The 21,954-nt window shown below is 51.8% G+C and overlaps 1 pseudogene; it reads right to left on the bottom strand.

Annotated features, from left to right (window-relative positions):
* Positions 1–6,752: 6,752 nt before the first annotated feature.
* LOC125171796 (actin, cytoplasmic 2-like) lies at positions 6,753–7,851 on the bottom strand (annotated as a pseudogene).
* Between the last annotated feature and the right edge of the window lie 14,103 nt (positions 7,852–21,954).

Below are 21,954 nucleotides of genomic sequence, written 5' to 3'. Positions count from 1 at the left end.
GGATCCTGGGACAACCTCGGCCTTTTATCCCGGGCCTGGGGTTATCTCTGATTTATCGGCCGCATTCCGGCACGCTGAGCTCAGGGCGGGGGAATGTACCCCTCCGCGCCTGCGACCATACTCGCTGGGGGTGGATGCTGGGGAGAGCAGGCCTTGTATAGCAATGGGCCCGGCCGGGGGGGCGGGAGCGCGCAGGGGACACCAACAGGTCCTTCGCCTCGCGCTGCCTCCTTTCCTGCAAAACTCCCAGGGCCTCTCCTCCCCACCCCCAACCATTCTCGGAGAGGGCAGACACAACTCCAGCGTACCGAGGCCCCACGACGCAAGTGCGGGGCGCACGGGGTGACTCAGAGCCAGAACAGTCCCAGCCAACCCCCCGCCACCGGAGCGCGTCTTCCCTCCCCTCGCCTGCCTGTAACTCGGCGCGGGCTCGGCTCTCTGCACCCTGCGCCGCGGCGGGTCTTCAGGGCACCCTGACCGCTGTCCGTGGTTCTGATGGTTCTGAGCAAACTCAACCAAGAGGTCTCGCTCTCCTCAACCCAGGTCTGGCCGGAAAGACAAGCATGCAGCAGGGACCTTTGAGACCCCTCCCCACCCTCTCACAACTGCCTGCACTAGGATGCTAATTCTCCAGTATCATCTGATTACAAGCCTGGGTATGACAAGGAACTTCTGGAATGCTGACCCTGCTTCCATCCCTTAAACGGTAGAACTGATTTGGCTGGAATTTTGAGAGGCAAGGCCCAGAGATGAAGTCATCCAGGAATGCCTTCTATCAAACCTCCTCCAGGTGCCAACACTTCCTCTCCCCCACCAAGCCAACACGTGACGGAAAAAAGCAAGGATGACTGGAAGATGGTTATCTATTTGGTGGGACACTACAGGTATGAGGAGTGCTCCTCCCCAGTGCCTCCCTCATCTGACCATCCGTGACCTAATTCCCATTAGCAGATGGTCTGGACCTCCCATCTGTGATTGCAAATGAGGCTGCAAGGAAAAATGGCCCTGGGAAGAGACACAGCAGATTAACCACCCCTCCCCCCCCAAAGCGTACATGACTGATGTCACCACCCCTTCCAGATGCCTTGTGTTGACAAGCAGCACGATGAAAGACTGGGGTATGGGTGATGGAGAAAAGGCAGCAAGGGGCAGAAGCAGTGACCTCTAAACAAATCTTACCTTCAAAAAATAGCATCTGCCAGATATGTGAGAAAAATACTGTTTATTGTTTTTCATTTTTTAAATGAGGGAACAGGGGCACCTGGGTGGGTCAGTCAGTTAAGCATCCGACTCGATTCGGCTCAGGTCATGATCTCACAGTTTGTGGGTTCGAGCCCCACGTCAGGCTCTACTCTGAATCCCTGCTTGGGATTCTCTCTCTCTCTCTCTCTCTCTCTCTCTGCCTCTCCCCTGTTTGTGCTCTATAAACAAACAAACAAACATACTTATTTTTTAAAAAGTGAGGAAACAGAGCTCAGAGGAATTAATATGCTTTCTTAGTTAATGACTAGGAAAGCTTGGGTTCCAACCCAGGCAGTCTGATTCCAGACCTGACCCTCTTAATCACCGCCAGGGTGATTGCAAGGGGTTTCTACTAAAAGTAGATTAATTCACTGTTGTTTCCAAAGGTAGAGAAAGCTGTGCCATGAGGGATGTGTAAGTTGGTGGCTGTGTGCAAAAAAAAAGGATGTAAAGTGTGGCTAAGATGACCATTTTACAGATGAAGATGGGGGGACAAGGGGTAAGAGCTCCATAAAGATGCCAGTCCTGGGAAGATTCTGGGGGCCGGAGTGCGCGCGCGCGCGCGCGCGTTTGTGTGTGTGTGTGTGTGTGTGTGTGTGTACATACACCACAGGAAGAATATCCAGAGATTAAGTGAAAGTGAAAGAGAAAACAAAATCCAGTCAAGTGGCAGAGCTGAGTCAGAGGGTCAGAGGCTGCTGAGAATGTAGGGTCCCTCATGCTGACGTTAGAAGTAAAGAGTTGGGGGGCGCCTGGGTGGCTCAGTCGGTTAAGCGTCCGACTTCAGCTCAGGTCATGATCTCACGGTCCGTGAGTTCGAGCCCCGCGTCGGGCTCTGTGCTGACAGCTCAGAGCCTGGAGCCTGTTTCGGATTCTGTGTCTCCCTCTCTCTCTGACCCTCCCCCATTCATGCTCTGTCTCTCTCTGTCTCAAAAATAAATAAACGTTAAAAAAAAAAAAGAAGAGTTGGAAGCAAGACAGAGTCCATCAACCAGCATCTATCAAGAAATGACCCGGGGCGCCTGGGTGGCTCAGTCGGTTAAGCATCCGACTTCAGCTCAGGTCATGATCTCTCAGTTCATGAGTTCGAGCCCCGTGTCGGGCTCTGTGCTGGCAGCTCAGGGCCTGGAGCCTACTTCGGATTCTGTGTCTCCCTCTCTCTCTGCCCCTCCTCCACTTGTACTCTGTCTCTGTCTCTGTCTCTCTCTCTCTCAAAAATAAATAAAACGTTAAAAAAAAAAGAAATGACCCTGCATGTAACCTGAGCCTCACTTTGCTCTTCTGCAAAATGGACACATACTCCCTCCTTTCAAGGACTACAAGAGAGAAAATGAAGTCTGTGAAAAGCCCAGGGCATCATGGGAAGAGACAAAGAATTAGGAATACAATTTCCCTGAAGGAGATAGTGATCTCACTGGGAGAAGAGTCAGGCCAGGGAAACAATTAAGTGCTAAGCACTCTGACGGAGCCTCCACCTGCCCCGGGGTGGGCCGGGGGGATTGTAGAGAAGATTTTAGGGAAGACACAGGACTGGACACATCCTTCAGGACCTTCTGTCCAGTGAAGAACAATGTATTATCAATCAGCTGTCACACCAGATCATCCCCACGAACACTTATGCGCACCCCCTGTGTGCCACACATTTTCCACTCCTATTGAGTGGAGCTTGTACCACTATGTCACAGCATTACTGTACAAGGGTTAAATGAGATGGTATATGTCGTAGACTGCACAATTTTCCCCAAAGATGTCCATGTCCCAGTCTCCAGAAACTGTGAATATATTGCTTAATATGGCAAAGGGGGCTTTGTCTATGTGATTAAGGATCTGGAGGTAGAAAGATTATCCTGGATTATGGGGTGGGGGGGGCTAATATAATCACAAGGGTCTTTATAAGAGGGAAGCAGGAGGATCAGGGTCAGAGAGAGAAAAATGGAAGGATGGAAATGGAGATCAGGTATGAGAGAAGATTCTACACGACTACTGGCATCTTTGAAGATGGAGGAAGAAGCCATGGGCGCAATTGGCCTCTAGAAGCAAGAAAAAGCAAAGAAATGGATTCTTCCCTAGAGCTTCCAGAAGGAACACAGGCCTGCCTGCCAGCACCTTGAGTTTAGCCCATTGAAACATACTTCAGGCTTCTGATCTCCAGAACCGTAGGGAAATAAATTTGTTATTTTAAGGCACTAAGTTCGCAGCACTTTGTTTCAGTGGTAACGTGCAATTAATCCAGTATACGCAAAATGCCAAGCATAGTGCCCGGTACTTCATAAGCCTTCCGTAAAGGTGGTTGTGGCGGCAATGTTGGTTCTTACCAGTGTCAAACCTTAGGTGCTAGGTGCTGGCTACAGAGAAAGAAAGCAGCCCCTTAATTCATTCAACAAGCCTTTATTGAACGCGTGGGGTCTCCGTGGTCTGGAGCCCGGACTCTGAAATCAGACTGCCTGGATTCAACAACACCTCAACCTTTTGCTACTTATGGGATCTCAGGCAAGTTACCGCGCATCTCTTCGTCTTTTCTGTCTGTGTTACATGGCTGTCATGAGGAGGGATGGGACTGTGCAGGCGAAACTAAGCTTTCTGCTAGGAAGTGGGAACACAGAATGAACAAGACAGGCTCTGCTCTTGGGGGACGCACAGTGCAGGGAGAAAGATGCAGTCACAGACTCCCCAGGGGGGTGTGGCCACCGACCCTGGAGAGTCCTGGGTGTGCTCTGTAAGCACAGCAGGAAGACTCAGTCGAAGGGGGAGCTTCCCGAAGAAGTTATTACTGAGCTAAGGCTTTGAAGGAGAAGAAAGAATTATCCATGGGGATGCCTGGGTAGCTCAGTCGGTTAAGAGTCCGACTTCAGCTCAGGTCATGATCTCGCGGTTTGTGGGTTCGAGCCCCGCATCGGGCTCTGTGCTGACAGCTTGAAGCCTGGAGCCCACTTCAGATTCTGTGTCTCCCTCTCTCTCTCTCTCTCTGCCCCTCTCCTGCTCATGCTCTGTCTCTCTCTCTCTGTCTGTCTCAAAAAATAAATAAAAACATTAAAAAACAAAAGAAAGAATTATCCATTAGAAGGAAGATGTGGAGGGCATTCTGGGCAGAGCTGAGGGCTGCTTAACTGATCAACTACCACCTCTAGTCTCTTAGTGTGGGCTGCCTTATAGCAAAATACCATAGACTGGGTGGTTTATAAGCAACAGAAATGTATTCCTCATGATTCTAGAAGTTGGAAAGTCCAAGATCAAGACTGATAGATTCTTGATCTACTGTGGTAGATTCCATGTTGGGTGAGAGCCCTCTTACTGGTTGGTAAGCACTGTCTTTGCCCTATAACCTCAACTGGCAGAAGGGACCAAGCAGCTCTCTGGAGTCTCTTTTAAAAGGGCAGTAATCCCATTGTGAGGGCTCCACCCCCATGACCTAATCACCTTCCAAAGGTCCCACCTCCTAACCCCCTCACATTGGGGAAATAGGTTTCAACAAATGAATTTGTCGGGGGCGGGGGGGGGGGGGGACACAGACACTCAATCTCTAGCATCTAGGCTCTTGTCAGAAGGGAGAAGACGCAGACAAGGAAAGGTTTGGGGCAAATGTGCTGACCTACTTCTCCTTAGCTCCCCTCTGACTCTGACCTCCAGCCCTGGGCAGCCAGAAAGGGCAGCACAATGAGAGCACTGACCTCCGGGGAAAGGGGAAGGAGGAAGCAAGGCACACTGTCCAGGGGGTCCACAGGTGGTAAGTCTCTGCCCGCTGTTGTCTCATGGTGTGGCTTTTATGCACGTCATTTCTCTGCTCTGGGACTCTGTTCCCCCTTGTGTAGAATGAAGGAATGAAATGAAGATTTCTCACAGGTGCAAAAGCCCTGTGAGAGTCAGCTGCCCCTCGTTCATGGTTAGGTCTGCTTGCCGGCTCCCAGCCCCTGCTAGTATCTGCATCTTCTGTGACTCTTTACGCTTTCTCCAAAGGCCAGAAAATATCTGCAGAAGAGCCATCAGATCCTTCACAGCTGTGGCATCAATGCAGGTGTGCGTGTGCGTGTGTGTGTGTGTGTGTGTGTGTGTTGGGGGTGCTTTGGAAACCAGCATATGAGTTCATGAGTGTGCAGCTCTTTGCTGTGAAGTGAATCTCTAAACTGACGGTTATCAGAGGGAAGGCTGAGATCAGTAGCCTGGAAGAAAATAGCTCTTAATTCTTCCCATCCCGTGTCCAGCCTCACCAGCAGCATCTGAGCGTAATTTCTATCTCTATAGAAATTACATTTCTCATTTCTATAACCTCATAAGGGAAAAGAGTTCTGAAAGGGTCGCCTTATCTTTCCCACCACCTCCAGGAAGGACCGCACCATATTGTCCCTCTAGCTGACACCCCGGTGAGATCATTAGAGCTCCTGGACCCAGAAATGCCCAAAGTTAATCTACTTCAGCCTTTGCAGTTATAGGAGCCAGTAAATCTGCACCCCCCCACCTTTGTGCCTAGACCAATTTAAGTTCGATTTCTGTCACTTCCGCCCCAAATCTTCCTGACACAGTCCCCAAAAGAAACCGCACACCTTTTTCTTAGAAAAGTTTCTTGAGAACAAGGTATCACAGCCCTTAGTAACAGCCCAAAGTCTGGAGACTTTGCAGACAAAGTTGCTGGACACTGTCTAATTTTTTTTTTCTGCTTTACTGCAGAACTTTATTTTCCTCACGCGATGATGTAGTGCTGGGGCCTAATGTTCTCACATGACAGTAGAACACCAAAATTTATTGTCATCTCTTGAAGAATTGAGAATTGCATCCAAAAACCTTACATAAATTAAAAGGAGGAATAAATGTACAGGTGTAAATGCAAACCATTTTTCAACTCAGGGCAAGTAACACCCCACGGCATTCTGGCAGGAAAACATCAGTTAAGAAAGCAAAGTGGAGGGGCGCCTGGGGGGCTCAGTCGGTTAAGCATCTGACTCTTGATCTCGGCTCAGGTCATGATCTCACAGCTTGTGAGATCAAGCCCCGCATTGGGTTTTGTGCTGTCAGACCGGAGCCTGCTTGGGATTCTCTTTCTCTCTCAATCTCTCTTTCTCTGTCCATGCCCTGCTTGTGTGCTCTCTCTCTCTCTCTCTCTCTCTCTCTCAAAATAAATAAATAAACTTTAAAAAAAAAAAAAGAAAGAAAGAAAGGAAAGTAGACAGGGGGCACCTGGCTAGCTCAGACAGTGGAGCATATGACACTAGACCTCGGGGTTGTGAGCTCAAGGCCCATATTGGCTGAAAGGATTACTTAAAAATAAAATCTAAAAAAAAAAAAAAAAAAGAGGGGCGTCTGGGTGGCTCAGCTGGTTGAATGTCTGACTTCAGCCCAGGTCATGACCTCGTGTTTCGTGAGTTCAAGCTCCACGATGGGCTCTGTGTTGACAGCTCAGAGCCTGGAGCCTGCTTCTGATTCTGTGTCTCCCTCTCTCTGCCCTTCCCCACCCCCTCAAAACTAAATAAACATTAAAAAAAATTTTTTAAGAAAGAAAGGGAAGTGGGTCCTAAGGCTCAGACTCTCCCAGCCGCATCGGACCAGCAAGACGGAATGACAACCAGAAAAGTGGTGGCCCCACCAGGCAGCACCCTGTCAGCGAAGAGGTCCTTCCGGATGTCAGTGTCATGACAACTTCGTGATGGAGTTGAAGGTGGTCTCCAGGATTCCCCAGGAGGGAGGGCTGAAAGAGCGCCTCGGGGCAGGGCTGATGGTGATCCCCACCTGTGGGCAGCTCGTTGCTTTTCTCCAGGGAGGAGGATGACAGGCTGCTGGCCAGCTCCCGCTCCAAGTCCAAGGTGACATAGCACATCATCTCTGTGACGTCATACATGATTTCCCACTCGGCCACTGTGCTAAAGCTGTAGCCATGCTCCAAGAGGACGTTCATGAGGTAATTCATCATGTCTTGGACAGCCAGGTCCGGATGCAGGGTGGCCTGGGAAAGTGTGCAGTGTGGGTGACCCCATCTCCAGAGCCCAGGACAGTACCAGTGGTGCAGCCAAAGATCTACAGGGACAGCACGGCCTGGATGGCCACAACCACGGCAGAAGTGTTGACAGTCTCGAACAAGCATGGGCGGGACAAAGGAACAGCCAGTGCAGAGGCCCTACAGTGAATCCGGCACGTCGGAGAACGGCTAACAGGCCAGCACGGGGAGTGGAGGGAGCGATAAGAAATGGGCTCAGAGACAGGGCGCCTGGGGGGCTCAGTCAGTTAAGCATCTGACTCTTGATTTCGGTTCAGGTCATGATCTCACAGTCATGAGACTGAGACCCACGTCAGGCTCTGCGCTGACAGGGTGGAGCCTGCTTGGGATTCCCTCTCTCTCCCTCTCTCTGTGCCCTTCCCCCACTTGTGTGTTCTCTCTCAAAATACATGGATAGACTTTAGAAGAAGGAGGAGGAGGAGGAGAAAGAAATAGGCTCAGAGAGGTAGTGATGTTTCCACAGTGCACAGCCTTCTGGTTAAGACCTTGGCTAACCTTAGCTCGAGTGAGATGGGGGCCGTCGGAGGGTTTCAGGTCAAAGAGGACGTGCTCTGCCTCACTCTAAGTGTGGCCCTGCCTGTTCCGGGGAGCTGACCCCAAACACCTCCTTTTCTGCTTCTCCTCATCAGGCTGGGACCCTGGGGCTCCTCCTCCAAGCTGCTAAGTTTGAAGCATTCCTACGGGCCCCCTGCGTTACCCTAGCGGGGCAAGGGGGTGAGTATTTCCTTCTAGCAGCTTCCCCCCTCTCTCTGATACCTAGCGTTCTCTGTTTGCCTTTTCAGATTCTCAGCGCCTCGTTAACAAGTTTATACATCAAATTCTCTCTGTTAAAATAACTGGTGTGGTTCCTGGTCTCTGACCAGCCCTTAGCAGTAGGCTCAGCAGCAAGGCTTCCCCGGGAACAAGGCCTGGTCTCCAGCCTCAAGGACACCCCCGTAAGGCGGTAGGAAGGAAAATGCCGCCCTCACGTTCCCAGAGATGCCATTACAAATTACCACCCGGGGGGCGCCTGGGTGGCTCAGTCGGTTGAGCGTCTGACTTTGGCTCAGGTCATGATCCTGTGGTTCATGAGTTCGAGCCCCACAGTGGGCTCCGTGCTGACAGCTGCTTGGGATTCTCTGTCTCTCCCTCTCTCCTGCCCCTCACCCCCCTCAGAAATAAACACTTTTTAAAAATTACCACAAACTAACCAGCTTAAAACATCAGGAATTTTCTCAGCGTTCTGGAGGCGGGAAGTCCAGAATCAAAGTGTTGGCTAGGCCACGCTCCCTCAGAAGGTTCTAGAGGAGGATCCTCCCAGGATGCTTCCAGCTCCAGGTGCTCTTTCCCTTATAAATGTATCTCTGCCTCTGTCTTCGCGTCACCTTGTCCCCTCTGTGTCTGTCTGTGTCTCAAACCCTCTCTCTTTTTCCAAATGTTTTTTTTTTATTTTTTAAGTTTTTATTTATTTGCTTATTTTTGTTTTTGAGAGAGAAAGAGAGACAGTACGAGCAGGGCAAGGGCAGAGAGCAGGGTGGGGGTCGGGGGGACAGAGGATCCAAAGTGAGCTCTGCACTGACAGCAGAGAGCCCCACGCGGGGCTCCAACTCAAGAACCGTGAGATCGTGACCTGAGTCAAAGGCAGACAGCTCACCGACTGAGCCACCCAGGCACTCCTGTGCATTTATTTTTGAGACAGAGAGAGGCAGAGAGACAAAGAATCCCAAGCAGGCCCTGTGCTGTCAGCATAGAGCCTGACACAGGGCTCGAACTCACAAACCATGAGATCGTGACCTGAGCCAAAATCAAGAGTCGGACCCTTAACCGACTGAGACACGCAGGTGCCCCACTCTTTCTTTTATAAGGATAACCTGTCATTGGACATCGGGCCCACCTCGTATCTGGGATGACTTCATCTCAAGATCTTTAATTTCATTGCATCTCCAGAGGCCCTCTTTCCAAGCAAGTTTACATTCTCAGGGGTCAGGACGTGGACAGATCTTTTGGGAGACCGCCATTCTCCGGAACGCAACCCCCCAACCCCACCGCCAAAAGTCGGTCTTACTGTCCCACGTTCTCTGCTCACCTAACGCCCTGGCCTGCCTCCCGAGTCCCTCATGGTGTGCCCCAACTCACTTTCCACTTCTCCTCTGGGCACAGTCTTTATACCTACACGCCCTGAACCGACGGACTGGCAGTCCTTGAGGCCCTAGGCCCTTCACAATGTGGCTGCTTCCTCCATCTGGAAAGCTCTGCTCAGCTTGGCATCATGTTTTCTATGATGCTGGGATGCTGGCTTTGATCCTGCCAACCATACCCTCCCCCTACCGTCCCCCTCACGAATGGCTTGGAGCAGAGTGTTCACCCGAGACCCAGATCATGAATGACTGTCCCAGAAGACGCTAGAAGTTGTATTTCCTCCTTCCCCTGTGCCTCCCAGAGCATCTGGTGCGGACCTCCATTGACAGGCTCCTGATACTATAGCGTAATTATTCAGCGGCTGTCTGTTTTCCCTGCCGGGGTGGGAGCTGCATAGGGCACGGGTCAGACTTACCCATTTTGTATCTGGAATGGCTGGCACAGGTCTGGACACATGGAAGAGGCCTCCTTAGACATGTGTTAACCCAGAGATACGCAAATATGTCTGTTTGTGGGGCACCCTGGTGGCTCAGTAAGTTAAGCATCAGACTCTTGTTTTATGCTCGGGTCATGATCTCACAGATCGTGGGTTCGAGCCCCGCGTCCGGCTCCGTGCTGCCAGCTCAGAGCCTGGAACCTGCTTCGGATTCTGTCTCTCCCTCTCTCTCTTCTCCTTCCCCGCTCGTGCTGTCTCTCTCTCTCTCTCTCTCTCAAAAATAAATATTTAAAAAAAAGAAAGTGCGTAATTCAATAGCTTCTAGTATACTCGCAGATAGATGCAGTCATCATAGGCAATTTTAGAGTATTTTCGTCACCTCAGGAAAAAAACACCTCCATGCCCTTCAGCCATTATCCCCTCCCCCCTGACGCCAGCCCCAGGCAACCACTGATCTTCCTGTCTCCATAGATTTACCTACTCTGGATTTTTCATATAAATTGAGATCATAAATGTGTAACCTCTTGTGTCTGGCTTTTTTCACACGGCGTAATGTTTTCAAGGCTCATCTATGCTGCAGCCTGTATGAGAACTTTGCTCCTCCCTATGGCCAAACAATATTCCATTGTGTGGACGTCTCACGTTGTGCTTCTCCATTCTTCCGCCTTTGGAGTTACTTCTGCTGTTAGGCTATCGTCGACAATACCACCGTGAACATTCACGCACAAGTTTTCGTGAGGCGTACTTTTTCACCTCTCTTGTGTATATACCTAGGAGTGGAATGGATGGGCCATCCAGTAACTCTGCTCGATCATTTGAGGCATTTGTACATACAATTATCTATAACATTCCTATATATAAGTTTTCATATAGTTCTCAATATAGCTAACGAGCTGTCATATTTATTCTTTTAAATTTTTTTTCAATGTTTATTTATTTTTGACACAGAGACAGAGCATGACCCGGGGAGGGTCAGAGAGAGGGAGACACAGAATCGGAAGCAGGCCACAGGCTCCGAGCTGTCAGCACAGAGCCCGACGCGGGGCTTGAACTCGCGGACCGCGAGATCGTGACCTGAGCCGAAGTCGGACGCTTAACCGACTGAGCCACCTGGGCGCCCTCATACTTATCCTTTTAAGTGGTCGTTTTATAATCCACTGCATTTTGTATTCGTAATGTCATTATTTTCTAATCTGATTGGTAGTGCCTAGACTTCTTTTTCGTTAGTTTAAATGATGCCGCTATAAAAATCTTTACATATGTAGGCCCTTTGTCCTTTTGGGTGTGGGTTCCTCATCCTCCAACATGTAGACATTTGGGGCCAGATCCTTCCTGGTCGGGGTCAGGGGCGGGGGGGGCGGGGGCTGTTCTGTGTACCGTAGGATTCTTAGCAGCATCCACGGTGTCCATTCACCACACGCCAGTGGTGTCCCTCTCACGCAAATAATGAAGGCCAAAGGTGTGTCCAGACATTACCAAATGTCCTCTGGGGGAGCAAAATCCCACCTGGTTGAGAACCACTTCTTTATTTTTACTAGGCTACGTGCCCAAGAAAGAGTTACCGAATTGAAAGCACGAGCATTTTCAGGACTCTCAATGCTGATGAGGGGCTGGCCCCCCAACAGGACCGTAGCAGCTGACAATCTTTGTCACAAGGGCCAAGAGAGCGGAGTCAGGGACCCTCGTGAAAGTGGTGGGGGTGTCTGCGAAAGAGGAGACCTTACACGCGGGGAGAGAATGGCTCCCTACTGTTGCATGCACACCTACAGGGGGCGCCGTTCACACGGCAGTCCCTGGGAAGGGCTGTGCGGGGCACATCTCCGAGCAGACGTTGCTCACTTCCGGGGCGATGTGAACACAGCAGCAGCCTCTAACTCCGGGGGGGGGGGGGGGGGGGGGGAGGGTCACTCTGAAGAACAAGCACATCGTGGCTTAGATCCTGCAGGCTCTGGAAATGGAGAAGGGCAGGGAGGGAGGGAAGGAATGGAAAACAGAAACAGCCACAGGAGAGGGAGAGGGAGCCGGCCAAGCCCAGAGGGTCACATTCATGAATGGCTTGGAATGGGGTGGGGCGGGGGGGCACACGTGAGGCCAAGATCATGAATGGCCGTCCCGGAACTTCCACATGAGAGCTATTTGAGGAGAGAACACTCTGTGCCTGGGGAGGGTCACACAGGAGCAGGGCCACGTGCGGGGCAAAGAGCTCTGTGACACTCCCACTGCCAGAACAGGGCACCCAAGGCCTTCTGGTTGGCTCTTCTCCCTCAACACTACTCCCCAGAGAAGGGGGCAGTCCCCAGGCGCCTCAGAGTTCCAGGCCCTCCGAAGCTAGCTGCATCCTCCGGGACATGTTTGGGGACCTGTCCCCGTAGTCAGAGCCATGTTCCCTCATTTAAAAGGGAATGATGTGAGGGGCTGGGAAAGTAGGTCGGGGGTGATAGGAAGATCAGACAGGGGTCACTGTGCTGGGTTGAACTGTGTCCCTTAAAATTCATGTTCTCCCAGAACCTCAGAACGTGACTTTATTTGGAAATAGGATCCTTGCAGCTGTCATTAGTTAAGACGAGATCATACTGGAATAGGGTGGGTCCTAAATCCAATATGACTGGTCTCCTTATAAGAAGAGAAGAGACACAGATCCAGACAGACAGGGAGGGAGGGAGGGAGCAGTGTTAAAAACAGAGGCAGAGTTAGGAGTTAGGAGCCAAGTGTCTACAAGCCAAGGATTTCCAACAACCACCAGAAGCTGGAAGAGGCAAGGAGAGATCCACCCCTAGAGCCTTCAGAGACAGCACAGCCTTGCCGACACCTTCATCTCAGACTTCCGGCTTCCAGAACTGGGAGAGAATAAATTTCTGTGGCTTGAAGCCATCCAGTTTGTGGTGCTGTGCTGTGGCCACCACAAGAAGGAACACAAGCATCTTGGATTTAAAAAGCGTCTTTGGCCTGGGCTCCTGGGTCCTTAGGTTTATGCCGTAGGTCTCTGGGGGGCTTAGGCTTTGATAGGACAAGGTAGGGTCTGGGTTCCGGGAGTCAGCCTGCCTAAGATTTGGAGTTTAGTCCCGCCTCTTCCCTCTGTGGCAGATGGCCACAAGATCTCCCACGGGACATGCTCTTCCTACAACGGGATCTGTAACTCTCCTTCCCTCCGAAAGAGGGTCCACCACGTTCCCTCCTCTGGAACCTGGGCAGGCTCATGGTTATGGCAGAAGTCACACCGACCTCTCAGGCTAAGTCTTGGAAAGTGAAGCAGCTTTTGCTTTGCTCCGCAGATCACTTGTGCTGGAGGCCAGAGTCAGCATGTGAGGAGTCCCACTGCCTTGAGGCCTCCATGCCATGAGGAAGCCCAGACCAGCCCACCTGGAGAAGCCCTGAAGCCCCACGAAGAGAGAGAAACGCCAGGCCAGCCCCACCTGCCCCAGCTCCAGCCACTGCCTGTCTGCAGTAGCATCCAAGACCCTGAGTCAGAAACCACACAAGCCCTTCCCAAACTCTCGGCCCACAGAAACCCTAAGACAGAATAAAACCTTAAGCCACTGAATTCTGGGGTGATTTACTACACAGCGATTGATAACCAAGTGCTAACTGTATATCTTGGGCAAACCACTTTAGCCTCCCTTTGCCCGTCTATATTAGCAGCACCTACCTCAGGGGGTGATTGAAAGATTAAATGAAGTAATATATGTAGGGGCACCCAGGTGGCTCAGTCGGTTAAGCATCTGACTTCGGCTCAGGTCATGATCTCACAGTTCATGTGTTCGAGCCCCACATCGGGCTCTGTGGGAAGGAGTGGGGGGGGGGGGGGGACAGGAGATCCAAAGTGGGCTCCGTGCTGACAGGAGCAAGCCCGATGCAGGGCTCGAACTCATGAACCATGAGATCATGACCGGAGCTGAAGTCAGACACTCAACTGACTGAACCACCCAGGTGCCCCCTCTTTTTTCTTTTTTTTTTTTTAATGTTTATTCATTTATTTTGAAAGAGAGAGAGAGAGAGAGAGTGCCCATGCACATGAGCAAGGAAGGGGCAGACAGAGAGGGACAGAGAATCCCAAGCAGGCTCCTAGCTGTCAGCACAGAGCCCGACACAGGGCTCTAGCTCACAAACCATGAGATCATGACCTGAGCCACAATCAAGAGTTGGATGCTTAACTGACTGAGCCACCCAGGTGCCCCCTATTTTCTTAAGTCATTAAGTTTGGGCTACTTTGTTACACAGCAACAGCTAACTAATACAGGTAATACTATAATACAGGTAGATATTATCATCTCTGTTCTATAGATGAGGAAATTAAGGAAATAATTCATCCCTTCGGCAACTGTTTACTGAGTGTCTACTCTATGCGACGCTGCCTTAACACTGGGGCCAAACAGGCACCAAAGAATATAGGACTCCCTTCCTCACAGAGCAGGAGACCTGAACCTGCTAAGTCATTTGGTCTCGACCCACAGCAAAGTGACACAACCGAGGTTCAGCTTTTATCCATCTCGCTCTAATTGTGTGACCCCAACACCCAGAGATTCCCCCCCTCCACATACAAAGTGATTCCTGGGAGGCTGATGTGCTCACCTCCCACTGCCCACACCCGAACTGGAGGCCAGAGAGACAACTCCCCACGGAAGTGTGGATCCTTCCAGGGGTACAACCTGTGAACAGGACAGGAAGTCCTGCCCCCCTCCACTGCTCTGTTGCGGGGGGTCGGGGGGCTGTCAGGCACTTGCCACCTGAGAGGAAACTCTGATGAGGGAGGAAAGTGACAAGAATGTCCCCAGGTGGGGACACTTAGGGATAAAGCAGACCGACAGCTTCTCCGTTCTTCAGCAACCACTGTGGTCATCTCAAGAGGATCGTTTTGGTTGCATGATGCCAAGCAGCTCTTGGCCAGAACTCCAAACCTGCTAAAGGTCATTTAGCATTCATGGTCACTGACAGATGACTCCTGCTCTTGGGGACCCACCAGTCTGTTCTGCTCTTTCCAACTCTAAGGCGAGGGCCATAGACGAGTCTTTCCTTCTAGAACCACACGGCCGCCTCGTCGCCTCAGGTCCCAGCTGCACAGAGGTGGCCACTTGTGCCCTGAGAACGGAGCCCATGCCACCAGGACAGCTCAGCGGCTCTTGCCTCAAAAATAAACGAATGAATGGAGAGTTCTAAAATCACCCATTTCCAACCCCTCAATTTAAATAGAAAGAGAATCGGAGGCCCAGAGAGCTAAAGCCATCATTCCAAGTTACGGGGTCAGCTTCTTACCTTCCTCCCTCCTTTCCTCCCTCCATCCCTTCCTCCCTTCCTCCTTCCCTTCTTCCCTGCTTTCTTTCTCCTCCTTTCCTCCCTCCCTCCCTCCTTCCCTTCTCTCCTTCCCTTCCTTCCTTCTTTTCTTTCCTTCCTTCCTTTCTTCTTCCCTGTGCTCACACATACACCAGGAGCCCTCTAAGGGGCCCTGGGAGACAAGCTAATGTTCACTGAGCACATAGCGGGGGTCATGAACGGTTCTACACGCTGAAGGTAATCATCATGTCATTTACAGTGAGGAAGAAATGAGCAGAGCCGGGGGCCGAGCAGCACTCCATAAATGCTCACTCGTATTTTTATTATGCTGGGGTGCAGAAGGGCCAGGTGCCTTGCCCAATGCCCCTGGTGGGTGAATTGTGGCAACAGTGTCTGCTGCCCCCAACACTCAGTCCCCAGGGGCCTCTGGGGAAGGCTCAGGGAATGTTCCCAGGCTCCGGAAGACAGGTTTCCCCTTCAGGACTCAGGTGCTCAGAACGGGGTTCCTCTCCATCGCTTTTATTCAACATCTTTGCGTTGAGCACCTACTGTGTGCCAGGCACAGGGGCCGACTAAGAAAGTTCTCTCCACAGAGGTGACATTGGAGCCAAGACCCAAAGAATGAGAAGAAGCCAAGATTCCAGGGAAGAGTGATCCAGGCAGCAGGAAAAGAGGCCAGGCCTTGAGGAGGGAAGGGGTGCTGTGTTTGAGGAACAGCAGAAAGCCAACAGGCTGGAAGAGCAAGGGTGAGAAAGGCTAATTAAAGGCCTCCAAAAAATGTCCACAGCCTAATCCCTGCAACCTGTGAGTGTCACCCTACCTGGCCACAAAAGGACTTTCCAGATGTGACTAAATTAAGGGTGTTGAGGTAGGGAGATTAGCTTGGATCATCCAAGTGGGCCCAAAACGCAGTCACAGGTACCTTTGTAAGAGGGAGGCGGAGGGGGACTTGGCCTGGGCGGAATGGAAGAAGGCCGCGTGACCTCCCAGGCAGGGGCCAGAGCGATGCACCGTGAGCCAAGGGACAGCAGCCACCAGGGGCTGGAAGATGTAGGGAATGGACTGTCCCCAGGGCCTCCCGAGGGAGTGTGACCCTCCCACACCTTGACTTTAGCCCGGTGATACAGATTTTGGACTTCTGGCCTCCAGAACCATGAGCGTTGCGTCGTTCTGAGCCAGCACGGTTCTTGGTTCCTGTAGCTTCCGGACGGTGAGAGTGAAGGCAGGGAGGACAGCGGCAGGGGCAGCGGAAGTGGGAAGGAGCCGGGATTCTGGTCCTGATGCGGCTCCCTGCCCTTTCCCCCTTCTCCTGCTCCCCTCCTCCTTTCCCTGCCAGTGCATCCCGGCACCCCCACCCCTTTTCTTTTTTTCAGTTTACTTATGTATTTATTTTGAAAGAGAGAGAGAGCAGGAGTGGGGGTGGGGCCGAGAGAGAGGGAGAGAGAATCCCAAGCAGGCTCCACACTGTCAGCACAGAGCCCGACACAGGGCTCAATCTCACAAACTGTGAGATCATGACCTGAGCCTAAACCAAAAGTGACACACTTAACTGACTGAGCCACCCAGGTGCTCCAACACCCCAGTCCTTTTAAAATAACTTGTAGGGGCACCTGGGTGGCTCAGTGGGTCGGGCTTTGGACCTCGGCTCAGGTCATGATCTCCCCATTAGTTGAGTTTGAGCCCCCCATCGGGCTGTGTGCTGTCAGTGCAAAGCCTGCTTCGTATCCTCCGTCTCCCCACCACCACCACCCCTGCCCTGCCCCCTCCTGCTCTCTCTCTCTCAACAATAAACAAACATTAAAAAAAAACTTTTTTTAATCGATAAAAATCTAGCAAAATATAATACAATAAAATAACTCGCAGCCATCAGGCATCAGCTTTGAAACTGCAAACACCTGCTTAAATCTTCGAAGGCAAGCAGTGGGAGGGTGGGGGGAGGGGGGAAGCAAGATTCATCTCTGTCTCTCTTCTCCCCGCCGTTCTTGCAAATGTCCCTGCAAAGCGCACCTCCACCCTGTGCTGGGAACCGGAGGCCAGAGGCCCGGAGCCCAAGCTGTGCCCCACCAGCCCCTGGCTGTCAGCACCCTTGGCCCGCAGGATTGCTGCAACTCTGTCACTCTAACAGCTTGATAAAGCCCCGCGACCTGCTCGTCTGGAGCCCAGGCCTCTACGCCTGATAAGGTGGGCCTGTCAGCGGGCTTGTCCACACCTGCTCCTGGCCCAGCCTCCCTGGGCCCACCCCTGCTCTGGGCTTCCTGCTGCCTGTTTACAGCCAAGCCCCGGCCACCGTGCCTAGGCCGGGCCACAGTCACCTTGAGGTGACCCCTGAGAACCAGGCTTGTGTAGCAGGATCGGGAAGAATAGTTCATTCAGGATATGGAGTGGGTCCACGGTGCCAGAGATTTTCTGCCCCAAGTGCAGGCCAACCCACTATTTCCAGAACCTTCCTTTGGTTTGGGGGGGGGGGGGGGAGGGCGGTGGTTAGAGAGAGGTAGGCGTGGGATTCCAAATGCAGCAGCATTGGGGCCTTTCTTAAGGCAGCCAGCTAAGCCAGTAGGGCCTTGACCCCTGGAAGACATTTGGAACGCCCAAGACATCACTGTTGTCATAACAAGGGAGGGGGGTGCTCCCCACATCTATGGATAGAGGCCAGAGAAACTGCTAAGCATCCCACAGTGCACAAGACAGCCCCCACAACAAAGAACGATCAGTCCAACATTTTGTTGACAAAATGTCAACGGTGCCGAGATCGAGAAACCCCGGCTGGACAACAGAGAAGTAAGCCTGGAAGTGGGGCTTTCAAATCCCTCACCCAGAGATGCAGAAGTCAAGTCCAGCAACTGTCTGGAAGCCCGGGCATGGGCCAGAGCCAGGGCAGAGCCCTGCGTTCAGGCATCAAATGCCCCTGGAAAGGCCAGCATCTCCCCGAGGTCCTTCCTGACCCCACGGTCTCTTGGCCAAGTTCATCCTAGGAACGCCGTAGAAAATAACAGCTGAAGGGCATGTGAGTGGCTCAGTCGGTGGAGCGTCCGACTTCGGTTCAGGTCACGATCTCTTCGTTCGTGAGTCCGAGCCCTGCATCGGGCTCTGTGCTGACAGCTAAGAGCCTGAAGCCTGCTTCAGATTCTGTGTCTCCCTCTCTCTTTGCTCCTCCCCCACTCACACTCTGTCTCTCTCTCTCTCTCAAAAATTAAATAAATAAATAAGAAAGAAAATAACAGCTGCTGTTTTCCTGAGCACCAGCTATGAGTTGGGCATTGCATCGAACATTTTTCTTCTTTGTGGTGTTTCAACGTTTATTTATTTTTTGGACAGAGAGAGACAGAGCATGAACGGGCGAGGGGCAGAGAGAGAGGGAGACACAGAAATGGAAACAGGCTCCAGGCTCTGAGCCATCAGCCCAGAGCCTGACGCGGGGCTCGAACTCACGGACCGCGAGATCGTGACCTGGCTGAAGTCGGACGCTTAACCGACTACGCCACCCAGGCGCCCCCTTTGTGGTGTTTCTACACAGCAATCTGGGGAGGAAGGGATTGTCTCCAGCCTCATCTCATAGACAAGGAAATTTTTCTTATTAAAACAAATTTGTTAAACATTTATTTACTTTTGAGAGATAGACAAAGCGTAAGTAGGGGAGGAGCAGACAGAGAGGGAGACACAGAATCGGAAGCGGGCTCCAGGCTCCGAGCTGTCAGCACAGCGCCCAACTCAGGGTTCGAACTCACAAACTGTGAGATCATGACCTGAGCTGAAGTCAGAGGCATAACCGACGACGGAGCCACCCGGGTGTCCCCCGCTGAGTCATTAACTCACTTACCCAAGGTCACCGTCATGGTCACCCGGGTGTCCCCCGCTGAGTCATTAACTCACTTACCCAAGGTCACCGTCATGGTCACGTTGGAGTACCAAACCCTAGTCCCTCAGAATTTCCTTATTTGGAGATAGGGTCTTTGAGAGATGATCAGGTTTAAGTGAGATCATTAGGGTGGGTCCTAAAATCCAATATAACTGGTGTCCCTCTGAACAGGGGAAACTTGGGCAGACACCCTAGCATTTAGCAGGTCCCCTAAGTAAAGTTTCTGCTTCCAGAAGCTTCATTTGGTTGCTGCTCATAACACCTAAAATAATGCTGCTAAATAATAATAATAATAAATCAGTGTGAGCACCATCCCAAGTTGTGCTGGAATTTGTTTTCCATAATAATTCATCTGGGCCACCCAGGCAGTAAGGACTAGTAGATGAGTAATTAGGAGAAGAACCCCGGGCTCTAGAGGTCTGAATGACAGGCGTGGGTCGAAATCCCAGTTCTAAAGCCCACCAGCTCTGTGTGATCTTAGGCACATCACTCCAGACCCACCAGCCTCAGCTTTCCCAATCCATAAAATGGGTATAGCAATAGTGCCCACCTCATGGGGTTTTCACGGAGGCTAAGTGAGACGATGCCTGTAGGAATCAGCCCAGTGTCATTCTCTGCACATTATATTCCCCCCATAATGAGCTATTGTTGTGACTCTGATTATCACTATGATGGTGGCTTTGTCCTACTGTCCCAGGAGGACGGAGGGGAGTGGCTACCCACGACTGGCTCTCCTTGTTGAATCTCTGCTCCAGGTCCCCCCTAAGGGGGCGGGGGGACACTCAGAAGACACGGGGGAGTCAGGAGAGGGCTGTGGGACCCTCACCCGGCTCCTGCGGGAGTCACGTGGGTGGTCACATGCGGAGCACGAGGCACTGTCTGCGTCTCCATCACATTCCCGGGAATCCTTAGTGACAGAGCCTGAGCTGCTGTCCCACGGGATGGCTTTGCCCCACGCAGGATAGCGCTACGCCCCCCACGTGGTGCCCGGCAGGCATTGCTAGCTGGGCCTGAGACAGCTGCCACGAAGCCACCAGAATCCGTGACAGGATGGACGTGTCTGCTGGAGAAACCTCTCAGAAGAGGTGGAAGGAAGACCAAGGACTGGTGCCACCAAGAGATCCCCCTGGACCTGTTTCTTCTGAGAGACAGGCTGGGTGTCCCTCCACCCGCAGGACGCAGCAAACGTCCAGCAACACTGACCAGAAGCCTGACACTTTGTGGCACAAAGGGGGACCCCAAAAATGCCCCTGCCCTCGACGCATTCGTCGTCGAGAAGGAGGGAAAGACCAACACATCTTTTCGTTGTTGTATTTTGCTTTGTTACGTGATGAATGACAAAGGCCAGATCTCCCAAATTTTCCTGCCAAAGCCCAGAAATAAATGATAGAAAAATAACAAAGGAAAAAACCCTAGTCGTGTAAGAGAAAACTGGGAGTCCAGCCTAGGGGGAGGACGGTGGTAGATGATCGACCTTTTGTTTTCTTTAATTTTCGTTCTTTTTATTTTTCTATAAAGTTTATCTATTTATTTTGACAATGAGAGAGTGCACAGGAGGGGCAGAGAGAGGGAGAGAAAGGGAATCCCGGGGCTCAACACGGGGCTCACACCCAGAAACTGCGAGATCGTGACCTGAGCCTAAACCAAGAATAGGAGGTTTAACTGACTGACCCACCCAGGCACCCCTTTAATTTTATTTTTCGGGCAAAAGTAACACATGTCCCCAGTAACGAAAAGGAAATCGGGCTTTGGAAAGAGTCCCGTCTGGATCCCCACCCCTCAGCTCTACTCCGATCCCAGATGCGCGCTGATCCATTTCTCACAGCCCCTTGCATGGATCGCTCAGCCACACACGGGCACATGCATGGACATCCAGTCCTTTGCATTTTCCGCTTTGTTGCTTAAATTATTCAGCAATTCGGTTACTGAATTACATGATCTTAAAGACCATTCTATACGAACATATAGACCTAATGTATCGACCTCATGGCATAATCATGCCACAAAGTCCAAACCAGGTAGCTTTCGAGCATGAAATGGGGTGGTGTTAAGAACCAGGACTCCCCAGGGGGGCCTGGGTGGCTCAGTCGGTTGAGCGCCCAACTTGGACTCAGGTCGTGGCCTCGCAGTCCGTGAGTTCGCGCCCCTTGTCGGGCCCTGTCTGTGCTGACGGCTCAGAGCTGGGAGCCTGCTTCAGATTCTGCGTCTCCCTCTCTCTCTGCCCCTCCCCGACTTGTACTCCGTCTGTCTCAAAAGTAAATAAATATTTTTTAAAAATGAAAAACAAAACAAAACAAAACAGGACTCCCTAGACAACCAGACAACCAGGTCTTAGAAGGAGTTGTGAAAAAGCCCGAACCAAAGTTGAGTCGGATACAGTTGGACAATCGAACACATCTTTCCTGAGTGCTCTCCGTGACTTCTAAGCGGGTCTGGGGGTAGGAGACACCTTAGGCTGGGCTCACCTCATCGGTCCTCAAATCTGAGAGACTCCTAGGGAAACCCAGTGTGCTAGACTTTGGGGACACGTATGTCATTTTCCTTGTGGATTCTCCTACTTTCCCTTCAAAAATTCCAGCAGTCTCCCTGAGGGTTGATTGAAGATCTATCTGCTTATCTGCTCTATTCTTTTCTTTTTTTAATGTTTATTCATTTTTGAGAGAGAGCATGTGTGAGCGGGAGAGGCGTGGGGGGGGGGGGGAACAGAGGATCCAAAGTGGGCTCTTAGGCTGACAGCAGAGAGCCTGCGAGGAGCTCAACACATGAACCCTGAGATCATGACCCGAGCCAAAGTCCCAAGATCCCACCGACTGAGCCACCCAGGCGCCCCTGCTCTATCTATTCTGTGAGAGCCCAGGAACCCAGGCTTCAGGGTGAGGACAGGAACAGGAAGCCCAGTTGGGTGGGCCAGTAATCGATGAGTCCCCGCTGTGGGGAGCGCCATGGACACAGCCCCCAGACCCTATTCCAGCTGCGCCCCTCCCCGCTGAGTCCCGGCTGCAGCCTCCCTTGGAGGATCAGTCCTTCTTCACCCAGGCAGCCGGTCTACAC

Source organism: Prionailurus viverrinus, chromosome C1, assembly GCF_022837055.1.
Source record: "Prionailurus viverrinus isolate Anna chromosome C1, UM_Priviv_1.0, whole genome shotgun sequence".
In the NCBI taxonomy this organism is placed as follows: Eukaryota; Metazoa; Chordata; class Mammalia; order Carnivora; family Felidae; genus Prionailurus; species Prionailurus viverrinus.
Note: the sequence above shows the minus strand (reverse complement) of the source record. Positions and strands in the feature narration are given on the sequence as shown.